Source organism: Canis lupus, chromosome 32, assembly GCF_003254725.2.
Source record: "Canis lupus dingo isolate Sandy chromosome 32, ASM325472v2, whole genome shotgun sequence".
Taxonomy (NCBI): Eukaryota; Metazoa; Chordata; class Mammalia; order Carnivora; family Canidae; genus Canis; species Canis lupus.
In genome coordinates, this window is record NC_064274.1 from 8859089 (window position 1) to 8873501 (window position 14413).

General features: G+C 37.7%; 1 protein-coding gene across 1 annotated transcript in view; it reads left to right on the top strand.

The window, feature by feature from the left end:
* Positions 1–652: 652 nt before the first annotated feature.
* Positions 653–14413, top strand: part of ARHGAP24 (Rho GTPase activating protein 24) — a 734422-nt gene continuing 720661 nt past the window's right edge. Inside the window, exon 1 of the mRNA XM_025425632.3 lies at positions 653–698. The gene's annotated coding sequence lies outside the window, so the exon portion shown is untranslated. The remainder of the gene's footprint in view (positions 699–14413) is intronic.

The window sequence follows — 14413 nt, forward strand, 5'->3', positions numbered from 1 at the left end:
ATACGTGTGAAAGCTACTGATGATTTCTTGAAATCAGGATTGTAGGAGTTTTTGCAAACATAGAAAGATGGCTTTGATTTTCAGTTTTTCTTTACTTCCACTCAGGTAGTTGACTTTACTAACTTATATTACATGTTTAGGCCTCAATTATTTCATCCATAACAACAGGATAAGCATAAACCTAGGGTATGTTTATAGTGAGTTTTAAATGAGGTATAATTAGGAAAATAAAGAATACATTTTCTGGTATATGATAAATACTCAGTAAATGGCAACTTTTTAATTAATATTAATAACAATGGTGGTACGAATGATAATGGGGATAACGATAATAATTTTAATAGAATAATAAACTATTACCAGGGAAAGATATATTTTTCTGAGACACACTATAAAAATGAAATAGGAATGATGTTTAAACATCTTTTCTGTTCAAAGCCACCATCCCTAGAGAGCACATAGGGTGAGTTGCTTCCCGTAATGCCCAGAGTGAGCTTTTGTTCTTACCTGAGTGTTTTGACATTGCGTAATTGTATAGTAAACAGATTATGTCACATGCTTGGCTTGTACTTCTTAATAATTTTGAAAAGCCACTAGAGGGTGCTACTTTGTTAGGAAAATAAAAGCACCTCCCAACAGTAGCGTTCAGTCTGCAGCGGCCACGTCTGATGTTAGGGGCCAGACCTGAGCTCTCTGCTGTGAGTATCCGGATACAATTTATTCATTTTTCGTTTGTGTCGGAAGTAAATAGCAATAGTTTTGGTAAGCCACAAAAGTTGATTCAGATAAAATATTAGTCTTTTCTTTAAGTAAAGCTTTATGCCAATTCTGTATGGTAAAACTGTGAATATTTCTTACCAAACAAAATAGGGAGGCTGTATGACTTTTTTCTGAGAGAAAAGCTGGCTTTAATATATGTGTTGTGTTTTGATTAGGCATCTGTTGCTTTAAGTTTGGTAGAATGATTTTCTTCTGTCCTTGGTAGTTTTTATTATGAGGATTGGTGAAGATCTTCTTGTATTATTTTTGCCCTCTGACAAATAATATTTCAGGGATCCAAAGGTCGCAAATATATTCAGGTGGGTGAGGTGCAGAGAAGCTAAGTGCGCGACCCTCATTTTCATTACTCTGGGTTGAAAGGTAATGTTATGTTGGTGACAGGTTGTAGGAAGTGTCAGCTTCAATTATGAATAACAGCCTTAGTCTATAGTTCATATCCAGTAGCAAGTGCATCTCTTGTGGAGTCAGTTATCTAAGGACAAAACACAGTCAGCACAGGGTTTAGTCAGAAGATTTCTGCAGATTAACTATTGTCCTTTTAGCCAGCCATGAGGTTATGATAGAGATGGAAGAAGATTGTCAGTCATTGGATGAGAGGAAGAAATAGAGGGGGGAGACCTAAAATAATTCTATTTCTCAAATAGAAGTGAACTATACAAAAATTGGGGGTTTTCAGTGTATACATTCTTGATCCCCAATAGAAGAGTTATCTTTCTGAGGGGTATTTTCCTACTACTTATTACTTCTGAAATAGGAGTGGAAAGAAGGGTTTTTGATTTGACTTGCGTGAGTGAAAGGAACAACTAAAAACTTTCAGACAAAATTATCCAGAAGAGCCCAGCTCATCAGGTCTTCTGAGCTCCTCTTAGTCAAGGAAACTATTCAACAGTCTGGGCTGGTCTTGATTAAACAAAACATAGGGAACTGGCTCATGGTGTGTGTGTGTGTGTGTGTGTGTGCAAGCACTCTGCACACATACTCTTCGTTATGACTTCAACAGGTTATATCAGTCAAGAGCTCAGTCTTATCCCATTTTAATTTTTTGTGTTAATGCAGCTTCTTTAGCTTGTTTAGATCTTATGTTGGGTTAGATAGTTATCGGTGGCAGTGGGGGAGAAGTCAGGAGGCTCTGATTATTATTATTCACCATTGAGATACTTTCAGTCCCATAGTTCAAACCCTGTACAAAGAATTTGAGACTGGGAACAATTGGATGGCACTAAAATATGAAAAAAATTGTTTTTGTCTTCTTCATTAACGTAGATCATGTCTTTTCACTCAAGTTTATTTGAAGATAGGAATAAAATGGAATGGGATTATCTCATTGTTCATATTCGAAGAGTAAAGAAACTCTAATGTACCTTTCTCTGGATATCAGAAAGGTAATTGTCAAGTCTGGGCTGAGTTTTTACTCAGAAAAATATCTTCGTTTTAATTTTCCAGCTGTATGAACGCATGGATTACAGGAAATAGTGTTCAATTAGAAGGAAGCTGGTTTTAAGCCCTCTGATTCTGATGTGCCATTTCTAGTTGTGACTAATGGCTGTACATTGAATAAACCATGGACATAACTAAGCTTTGCTGGATTTTTGTTTTATTTTGTTTTTGACTTTTTTTTTTTTTTTTGTAAGAAAGAATAGCGTTGACTTAAGTTTGTATCAGAGGATTGTTAGGAGCAACATATAAAAAAATACCATAAAACTATAAAGGCCAAGAGAACTGTTGCCATGGTCTGTGACAATATGGTCATCAAAATTGGTTTTACTAAATTAATTGAACACTATTAGAAAAATACCCTGCTTGTTTTTCCATTCTTTGGGGGTTTTTTCTTTCTTTTCTTTTCTTTTCTTTTCTTTTTTTCTTTTCTTTTCTTTTCTTTTCTTTTTTTCTTTTCTTTTCTTTTTTCTTTTCTTTTCTTCTTTCTTTTTTTCTTTTTCTTTCTTTCTTTCTTTCTTTCTTTCTTTCTTTCTTTCTTTCTTTCTTTCTTTCTTTCTTTCATTCATTCCAGCTTCTTGTCTATCCATTGGCTATCTTGCAGATGACCATATCTATGCTTCAGCCTGACAGCAGATGCTAAAGGTGTGATGATGAGGGAAGTAGAAAAGGTAGTTTATCTTCTCATGTCATATACAAGCGTCACTGCCAACACCCCACAGTTGTGCTTTTGCTTTTGCTTGCTTCATAACTTTTTATGTGCCCCAACTCCTGGTTTAAGGCACATTGAATTCTTGGTCTCTTAAACTTAGATGCTCAAATAATTCCATGGGATCCCTTTTACAGACTTAAAACCAGAGTGGTTGTGAAATTAGAAATGCTGTCCTTGAAACTCTTATTTTACACTCAGATTTTCTCATTTGGGAACTTAAGGGGACTAAGGTTTTTCAGTAGCTTCCATTGGTATAACTCTGTGGCTCTGAAACTCTGGAGGTAGCCATCCCTTTATAACTCACTGGACTGACTATTGTCAGGGAGCCCCATTGTTTTCCCTTGTACATCCTTAAAGAAGCCCAATAAGTGACAGCCTTGGTTTCCATACCTCAGATAATAGTATATCTATATCTATATCTATATCTATATACAGATACTTCAATCTGACCCATATGTATGGGGTAAGATAGACAGACATCAAAGAGGTCAAAATACTGCTTTAACCTTAGGACTGATAAAATTACTATTGGAGAATATGACTTGGGGAATTGATGACAGTAGTCCCTTAATACCAAACTCCTCCTAAAGGCAGGGTGGAGAGCACATACTCTATCAGTACAGCTGGCTCCCTTGAGGATGTGGGGAAAGCGGCTGAGTGACAGCTGGCTAGTTCCTCCCCCAAACTCATCAATCAGCTGACTCTAACTTTCTGGGCAAGAAACCTTAGAAAAACCCCATTAAGTTTTTCCTAGGGGAGGAGTGAATGTCCCCACCCCCCAAAACTCAAAATACTCTTCAGGGATCTGTTTTCTTACCTTATGGAACTTAACTATCAAGCCTGCAGAAGCAGGATCTGTACTTTTGTCCTGCAGGAGAAAATCTACAGTCTACCAACACAGCCTGCTCTGTGAGGCTGTTGCCCTCACTGGTCTCTGACTTTCTGTGAATCTGCTTGGGACACTGGTAAGAGGGACATCTTATTCCCCTAGCAGGGTCTAAGAAGGTCAGTCTGTACTAAAGCTAAACAGTCTCTCCCCTTTCTATTCCCAATCCAAATTGTTACCCACATGTCCAGGCTTATTAGAGATTTTGCAATGATATCAAATGACCACATGGAGCTATTCCAATAATAATATGCCAAGAAAACTAGACATCCTAAATTTAAATATAAATCTCTGCCCATTTTTAAATTCCTCATCAAAAATCAAGGTTCAAATTTAAATGATAGAAATGAATTAAAACCCAGAACCAAATTATTTTACCTTGGTGGTTTCAAAGAAATCAGTGAAAAAAAAAATCATCCTTGCCAATTTCTGATTCTCATCAACTTCAACAAAGATTTCTTGATGGCTGGAGAGGATGGGTTTCCTTTAGCAGCTGCAGCCTGGATTATTTCTCATGGAATGGGTGTAGTTCCTTTATAAATTCAGAAACTGCATTAATTCATTGCCAAGTTTCTGATGTACCTAATTTTTTTAAAAAAGGGGCTCATGAGATTATTACAACACTGGCCCCATTCCCACCAAATTTAGAAAAAAAAAAATCTCTAGCCCTTAGATGAATTTTTCCAGGGAAAATTGTGTTCTCCAGACTCAGTATCTAGTGATGTTAAAGATTCTAGAAGAGGCTCAATGAGATCTGAGAACAGGGTAGACTGTTTCTTGATTTTAATCTGATCAGGATGCCATTCCATCTGGGCCAGGTTTCTAGAATGCGTGACTTGGAAACTTGAATTCAATTGGGAGAATTCATGTATAAAATATATTACCTTTGGCCCTTGAGAATTACTGGATCTTGAGAGAAAATCCATCTGTGAACTATTTGCTACTCTTGGAAAGGATATTTGAGACATGCTGGGCAAGCTACAGAATTTGCAAGCGTTTCTACATTCTTATTTGGCATGCCTTTGGGCCTTCCATTTGGGGGCATCCTAATGGTGATTTTGTGTGGATTTTTGTCTAGTGACAGGCCACCACTCTCTGTGCAAAGGTGGGTGATTCCATTGATCTTGCTATGAAATTGCTTAGCGCTAAGGACTCTCACCTAGAGAAAGTTTCTTTCTGTTCTTCATCCTTATTCCAGCTGGCGAAACATCTTCAGATTTCTGAACTCACTCTTTGCTTTCTATTTCTTGAAGCTTGTATCTTTGGAGGGGTTTTGTGAGGACAGGTGCCTTTTTGTGTTCTTCAAGAAAATGTTATGTGGCACAAAAAATTTAAAGTTAAGCCCTCAAACACATGTGCTTCAAAAGCACTCATAAAAGGTAGACACTGTGCACTTAAAGACAATGCCTACATATATGGTTGGGAAACATAGTAATATCAACAAAAACTGTTTGACCTGTTGTCCACACACACTAGGTGGTTCAAGGTCATGCTATAGCAGCTAGCTAGCTTCTGGAGGTCTGTGTGGCCCATGGGATTTTATTTAAGGTCTGGGGAGCCCTGACTATGTAAAAAGAGCCTTTCACAGTATAAAAATAGCCACACACCTGTGGACAAGCCACCAAAAGCTTCAGTTTCCCACCAAATGCAAAATCCCATGGTGACTGATCTCTTTAAAGTCCAAAATCCAGAGCTGCTACTCAGGCTACACTGATTATAAGCACACCACACAACTGTGAAAACCACTTGCATGGTGCAACCACAAAAATCAACAACTGACACAGTCTGATCCCACCCAGTGCCTCAAGGTTCAATGTTATTTTTACTCTCTAAACTGCATACCATGCAATATTCTATTTCTGAATATTCTGGGTATAGGACACCATATCCTAACCCTCCCTTGATTTGTACTTCCAAAGTGTGGGCAGAGGCAAAGTCTGCCCTCTAAACCATGGGATTTGGAGTAACAGAAGTGAATGCCTATGCTCTGTTGTCAGCTAGGTCACAAGGGAGAGGCAGGCAGAAGGAGCTGAGCCACTCCTATCCAATTCTTTTCTGGAACTCACTAATCAGGTAACTTATTCTGCTTCATGCACAAGAAGCTGTAGGTATTTTGGACAAGTCTCTCCTCATGGAAAGCAGGAGAGGAGAAAGGTTCTACTCCCCCTTAACAGGACTTGATTGGATTACTCCCCTGTGGCCTCCTTTGATAACCTGTTCTTGAAACCAGTTTCACTCTCCAGAATGAAAAACCCAAACCAAACAAACACAAAAGACTAAGTAATTGAGAAGCTCAACAGTTGAATGGCTCAACTGATGCCTCATCAATTTCAATTCTGCTGCAGAAGGTTTCTGCAGGTGCTTTACATATGTTAGCTGTAACTGATCTCTTCAAATACTCAATGTAACACATTTCTGGAACTGCTTGGTTAAGTCTGGTTTTCCAAAAGTAGGTTGGAAAGGTTTCAAGTAACACAAATGGAAAAAAAAATGGAATGAATAGGAAAATGATTCACAGTACACATTGATATAGGGAGATGTAATTATATTAAGTTAAATGAGGTAATAGTTGTGAAAGCTTTTGGCAGACTTGAGATATATACCATATGAAGATAAAATTTTAGCTATTACACTCTGCGTAAATGGATTGCAATTTGAAGTCTACTGTGCCTATCATAAGAATTTTGGTAGGTACTTTAAAATCTAGTTCCATTCCCTCTTGAAGGCACAGGAGCCTTGAAGGGGTAAATGATCTAAATCTTAGAGTTTATGGTTACCAAATTAATGAATAGGCAAGTGGGACCAGAAGATAATTTGGTTCTCTTAATGGCTGGTGCCAGAAGCTCATGCTTGCCTAGTTTCAGGTGAAATGAAAGCCACCAGTGCACGAGACCTCACAAAGATGAAAACCTGGTTATAAAAACATGTTAGTAACATCAACTCCAGATATGAAGAAAAAAAGATATGTACATTTTGGAACCTGAAAGGAATTAACCCCCCTCTTTTATTTGCTTTTTTCTCTATCATGTAAGGAAATTATTTGATTAGTAATAGCTTCTTAAAAAATGATAAAACAATATTACAAAAGGTCCTTATCTAGGTCCTTCTTTTACATATATTAGTTATACATAGAGATTTTATCCAGAGGACTAATTAACACCTATCATTTTGTCATTTCATGTGAAAGTTTGGTTCAGTGATGTATTATCTAATGTCCAATGAAACACTCCTTTCAATAGAAAAAAATTCTTTATAGAACTTTCAATGTACACTAACTTCTGCTATTGAGGAGCTTGTTTTGAAAACATGAAATTGTTCCAAGACAAGTGACATATTAGGGAACTTTGAATGTTTCATGATACAAATTTTGTCTTTGCTTGTGCACAGTTTTGTTTGTTAGAAACACTAGGTGAAAGCATTCAGCTGCAGCCAGCCAAACCCAGATGCACAGGAATTCATGCAAGCGCACACATACACCACCCTCCCTCCAACTATCTGTTACCTTGTTCCCCAGGTGTAACATAAGCCACACCTACCCATGTCTGGGGTTGGAGCTTTCAGATCTATTTCAGATAATCCTTCCATCATTTCACAACACACAAGCTGCAACCCTTCTGCAAACTTCAGGTCTGTTTCAAGGTAAAGTGCTGTATTTATTGCATATTTATGTATTTCATAACCATTTCACATGTATTAAACTGTGCTACCATCTTTTATTAGGATCCTACCTTCTTAAAAAACATGTCACGGATGAAATCTCTGAGTGTTGTGTCCCTAACTCTACTTTTTCATAAGCTCTATAGTTTTTATTGTGTGATTTTGCATAGCATGGACATTTTAAGGAATGCAAATGTTGTGTTCCAGCAGAAATGACTAGATTTAAAATTCAGTTTTTCATTTTTATTTATATTTTGGAGCACCAAGTAATATAATTCTGTATTTCTTGTCCTTCCCCCCACCTCCCAAACTTTTTTTGACAGTGCTGTTAGTTTATTGCAAGATTGCTGTTTGCTGGCTAGTTTCTGTGGGAAGCAAGCCAGTTTGGGTTTACATGGACTGTGAACAATTTCTTGCAGATATATACCTTTGAAACCAGACAGAAACCTACAGTTGTCTTTAGCCTCAGAGATATTGATTGATGGCAGTCATGCATCCTTGTTTTTCCATGCTCTGAATTTGAGAGGAAGTTTGGCAGTCAAAAACTTCCATATATGATATTTGATAAATACATAGATGAAATGTACATAAGGAAAAAAAACATTTTCCCCATGATTCTGTTTTTTGTTTTGTGCATCCATCTCAGGCCAGGTGACTAATATGTATCTGGTATATGCCTTTACTATGATATTTATTGTTTTACTTGTCTTTAGAAGCCTCTTGTTTTAAACTTTATTGAGGTGTAATTGACAAATAAAATTATAAGATATTTAAAGTATATACTTTTATATATGTATACATTGCAAAAGGATTCCTCGCATCTAGTTAATTAGTACATCCATCACCTCAGATACTTATCTTTTTTTTTAGAAACTCCTTTACTTTTGTATACCTCTTATCCCATTCATCATGTGCCATACCCTATGCACAACCACAGTGCATAAAACATAAATTATAGAACAAAATGTTCAATGATGTGAGGGAAATATATTACTTGTTCATAAAAGCTGAAAAGAGATATTAATAGTTACTAACTTCCTTCTGTGTTCCAGGAAGTTGGCTACCTTGTTCACTGATAATATATCTTATCTCGTCATCACACTATCTCTTATAGTTTATACTTGTTTATACTTTTTTTTTTGTTTTGAGAAAGAGCGCATGCACACAGGGGAGGGGCAGAGGGAGAGGGAGAGAGAATCCTAAGCAGGCTCCACAACCCGTTCAGAGCTGATTTGGGGCTCAGTTTCAGGACACTGAGATCATGATCTGAGTTGAAATCAAGAATTGGGCGCTTAACCCACTGAGCCACCCAGGTGCCCCTTTTGCTCACTATTTTAACAGAGGAAGAAACTGAAGCTCATGGAAGGTCATTAGCTGTTCCATATTGAGTGGTGTTAGAGTCAGGCATCAGTTTGGGTTCTCTGTTGTGTGAACACAAAGATGAGATTCGACTTGCAAGAGGTTTATTGAGGGAACTGCTATGACAGATAAAGGGAGGGAGCAGGAGGATCTTCAGATGATGATACCAGTCTGACACGCGGGAAAGGAGAGAAAAGGAAGGCGGTCTTGGTAAGAAAAGCCTTAAAATGCATGGAGTTTTGAGAAAGTCTCATCCAGGTCAGTGAGTCAGGGCGTCCCAGAACCAAAGATGCCCATTAGAAGAGTCCGGCGTTGGGGAGAAATGGCCCAGTTCTGGTATTCTTGCCATATTCCACCACTGTCTGGGAGCAACCTAAAGGAAGCATGGACACCATGAGCTCCAAAGGTGTGAGCAGCAAGAAGCTGCCAGTCAACTGTGATACTATGAGTGGATTCTCTGCAGGGAGAACTGAGTAGTGCACTGCAATGGCCGCCCCATCATCATAATTCAAGACAAGGTCTGCTTGAGTCCAATTTCTCTACAGGGTGTCAGGAGTCGTTTCTCACCAATTGAAATAACACCCTTAATCATCTCCAAATAATGTAACCTCAGTACCATGTAGGAAGTTGATAAGCAGACGCCGCTTCAGGACAGGTTTCTAAGTTGCTTGGCTTTCACCAGCCTGCTTCATCCAAGTTTCTTCTAAAGAGAAATTTTGGAGCTGCCACTTAAAAGCTGAGGACAAGAGAAGCAGTTTTCTAAAGCAATGGTTCTTAATCATGGTGGCACATTAGAGTCGAGGAGAGGAGATGGTTAACATTTCCTATGGCCTGTCTGCACCTCCAACAATGAAATCAGAATCACTTGGTGGATCCTAGGCATCAGTAGTTTTTAAAGATTCCCAGGTGATTTCAATGTGCATCCAAAGTTAAAAGCTACCCTGTAAAGGATATTCACCTTACGCAAAAGAATATATGTCTTTGAACATTTTTCTAAGTACCCAATCTCTCTACCAGTACCACTCATACCTACCTACTCCAGGGGCTACCTAATTAGTTCAAGAATGTTCTCAGAGACCATCCAGCTGAAATATATATATAACAAAGTTGGCCTCCAACATATGTGGAATTAGCTACATCTCTTGTTTCCAGAGTTTCCTTGTAAAGGTTTGGCTTTTTTTCTGGCTTGCTTGGGGCATGGCTTGTCTCCAACCTCTGTGAAAATACATATTCCTGCATTTAACAATAGATTGGAAACAAACAATGATGGCACAACAAGTGTAAAGATTATGAACTAGAACTTAAATTAAATTTTGTCACTCTGTGTGATGATTTGGAGGTTTTATTTGTGTTTAACGTTTAAACGCTAAAATAGTGTGGAGTGAGAGATGTGATATTTTTGTTTGGCAAGTGCAAATTTTAGTTCTTACATGACATATTTTATTGAATTCAAATAATGTCTTTTAAATTGAAATTTGCTCTTTTTGTATTTGTAATTTACTTTAAAACTAAAAACTAATCAAGGAAATAAAACATTGCATCAGTGTGATTTAGTAGGTGTAGACATTTTAGTTTTATTAAAATTCACTTAAACTGGCATGATTATATATTCACAAAATTTAATAAAAAGAAAAGTTGGCTGTCTTTTTATCTTTTCTGGCCGTTACTCATTCTATTTCACGATTATTACTGAAAATAATTTTGTTATATAAAGTAGGGGAAATGCTCTCGTCTCAGTGCCAAATAATCCAGATGTGACACTGCTCCTACTGCTTTTGCAAAGCTCTTGCAAGTCACTGCAATAGGACTCAGACTTTTTCCTTCATCATGTCTCTTTTCCCTCTTTCTCTGTTCTTCCCTCCTCCTTTGCTTGCTCCTAGCATCCAGTCTCCTAAAGCAGGAAATGTCTCCTAGAAAATGTAGAAAGAAGTCACTAATTATATTTACAGTTCTGGTTTTCTGTGTTGTCAAAGAGGCTTAAAGTAATCCTTCCTCAGACCTGGTCAAGGATTAGCTGAGAAAGCCCGAAGAGATCAGTGGGATTGATTTGTCCAGTATAGGGGAAGTGTCATGAGTATTCTACTGAGAAAGATAATCTGATTTAGGCTGTCCAGAGGAGATTGGTCAGATTAAATGGTCATTATATACTAGGAGTTCTGTTCAGCAGTAGTGTTCAAACATTTCATTGCTCTTTAGTTGGTAAGCAAAGCTGACAACTTCTTTTCGAAGTGCATAGTTGAGAGAGAAAGGAAAAAGATGGTTCTCCATAGATTTAAGAGTAAAGCATGGAAGTGAGAAAGTATAAGATTCGAGGATTTGTTGCACACTTGTACTTCTGCTTCCAAATAGAATGACATCAAAGCACTTTGGAGAGATATAAATGAAGATGCACTCTTTCAATATAAATACTAAAGCAAAGACTTGGAGTTGATGTTCTAGGTTCTCATTTTGTTTCTGAACTAAATAAATTCATGAATAAATAGGACAAACCACATACAATCTAGGTAAAAATAGAGGGACTGGACAATAGGATCTACACAAACCACCTTTTTAAACTACCCCCTCCTTTTTCTTAAAGGTTATTTATTGGGCAGCCCGGGTGGCTCAGCGGTTTAGCGCCGCCTTCAATCCAGGGTATGATCCAGGAGACCTGGGATCGAGTCCTACGTCAGGCTCCCTGCATGGAGCCTGCTTCTCCCTCTCCCTCTGCCTGTGTGTGTGTGTGTGTGTGTGTGTGTCTCATGAATAAATAAATAAAATCTTTTAAAAAATAAAGGTTATTTTATTTATTTTAGTGATCTTTACATTCACGATCCTGAGATCAAAAGTCACATGCTCTTCTGACTGAACCAGCCAGAAGCCTCTCAAATTTTTAGGGACATCTTAAAGCATGACTCAAGCTTGAGATGTACTACAAAAAGGTATCCTAATTCCTTTGGTGTATGTCAATAAGAAATACCTCTTTTTTTAATTTTAATTTTAATTTTTTTAAGAAATAACTCTTGAAATTATACTGATTTTTTTTTCCACAAAACAAAACTACAGGGGAATATCATCAACTAAAATACATCACTTATGGACTCAAATACTTACACACATTCCAAACAGAAATAATTAGTATTGTTAACATGATCAGTACCATTTTAATCATCATATATAATTTAATTTCTTGAATTTTATAATTAAGCTATCCTTCAAATATATAAAAGTTAAGAGAATATAGAAATTATCTGTGTATCCAACACTCAGTTTTACACAAGTGTAGTATTTTGTCATTCTTCCCTTAGAGCTCTTTTGAATACATTTTTTAAAAACATGATGGTGACTGTTGAATCTCTGCCAACTTCTTTCTGTTTCCCTTTTCTCTCCCTTTCCCTGGGGATAAACACCATCCTGTATTTTGTGATTATCATTATCATGTATGATGCTGGTCACTCTCTGCTCCAGGTCCAAGCCCAGTAGACCATAACTTTAGTTCTACTCACTACTTTGCATTTCAAGTCTATAAAAATTATAATTAGACACCTGTTAGGCATGGACACCTCCAGTCTTCTTGTCATAACTTGTCTTTGGTACTCTCGGCCATTCATTTTTGCCACAGGCACTGCTACATTGACCAGCTCTCTTTGGAAAAGCCAAACAACCTTCACAAAGGTGTGGCTAAATAGCACTTACCATGTACTCTCTCATTTCCATCATCTTTGCTCCTGATTGAAGACAGGCAGGTGATACTATGGCCCCAAACATGTACAACCTGGAAGTGTGTGTGTATGTATGTGAGGGAGTTTGGGAGAGAGTTAAAGACTTGTGTGGCAAAGTTTTAACCAATAAGAGATGGGACCCTGTCAATAAAATCTTCCTTTCTTCCATGGACTGAAAAGTCATTTATATAGCCTCTCAGAGGACAGTCTTAGGAGATGATCAATCAGTCATTCTTAGCACCTTGAATTGGTTTTTCCTTCTTCATTGTCTCATTCTTCTTTTCCTTCATTTCTGCTCTATGGGATTGTACTACCTAATAAAGTAGTAAGTCTTTGCCCAAGGCTATGCTTTCATGGGAGGCCAGGTTAAAACAGAGGTATTTATCTTGTTCTAGCTCTCTCTTTAGATTTATCTTTCCATATTTTATCCATCATTGCTATGTGTTCAGAGCAGAGGTGGTATATCTTGCTGTTTCATCTCGATTGGAAGTCATTGATTCTGTGTTTGCAGTTTTTCTTGTCAAAAGGCATTAGCCTTATTTTCTTATTTGCCAAGAAAATTTTAGCATTAGTTATTCATAGATTTCCTATACATATAAAACAATATGAACAAACTTATAGCAGAAAGCCTGACATGGAAGAGGAACATGATGAATATTAATTGCATTCCTGTACCTTTTTCTAAAATGTTATTCACAAAGGTCCCAGAAATTGGAAGATATTTTTTATGCTCTGTACCATTGGTATCTAATGTTGGATATTTGTTATTTCCATATCTGTCCATCTTCCGAGACTCTGAATTTGAGGTCAAGATTTGTGTCTTACATAGACATGGCCAACATCCACATGAGAAAATGCTCTGCATCACTTGCCATCAGGGAAATACAAATCAAAACCACAATGAGATCCCACCTCACACCAGTGAGAATGGGGAAAATTAACAAGGCAGGAAACCACAAATGTTGGAGAGGATGCGGAGAAAAGGGAACCCTCTTACACTGTTGGTAGGAATGTGAACTGGTGCAGCCACTCTGGAAAACTGTGTGGAGGTTCCTCAAAGAGCTCAAAATAGACCTGCCCTACGACCCAGCAATTGCACTGCTGGGGATTTACCCCAAAGATTCAGATGCAATGAAATGCCAGGACACCTGCACCCCGATGTTTCTAGCAGCAATGTCCACAATAGCCAAACTGTGGAAGGAACCCTGGTGTCCATCGAAAGATGAATGGATAAAGAAGATGTGGTCTATGTATACAATGGAATATTCCTCAGCCATTAGAAACGACAAATACCCACCATTTGCTTCAACGTGGATGGACCTGGAGGGTATTATGCTGAGTGAAGTAAGTCAATCGGAGAAGGACAAACATTATATGGTCTCATTCATTTGGGGAATATAAATAATAGTGAAAGGGAATATAAGGGAAGGGAGAAGAAATGAGTGGGAAATATCAGAAAGGGAGACAGAACATAAAGACTCCTAACTCTGGGAAACGAACTAGGGGTGGAGGGTGAGGGGTGGGGGTGAGTGGGTGACGGGCACTGAGGGGGACACTTGACGGGATGAGCACTGGGTGTTATTCTGTATGTTGGTAAATTGAGCACCAATAAAAAAATAATTTATTAAAAAAAAAGATTTGTGTCTCATTCATCTTTGCAAACAGCATACAGCCTGGCCCAGTTGGTTCTCAGTTAATGAATGTAGAATAGATGTGATATTTGGTATGTATGTAAACAAGTATAAACATTTTGAGTATTTATATGCAATTCTCTTGACTTCTCCCCTGAACATAGAAAACTATCAGTAGATTGCTGGCAGTTCACTGTTGTGATGGCATGTGTGTTTCCTGCTGCTAAGTGCAGCTGTTTGAGCAAATGTACTT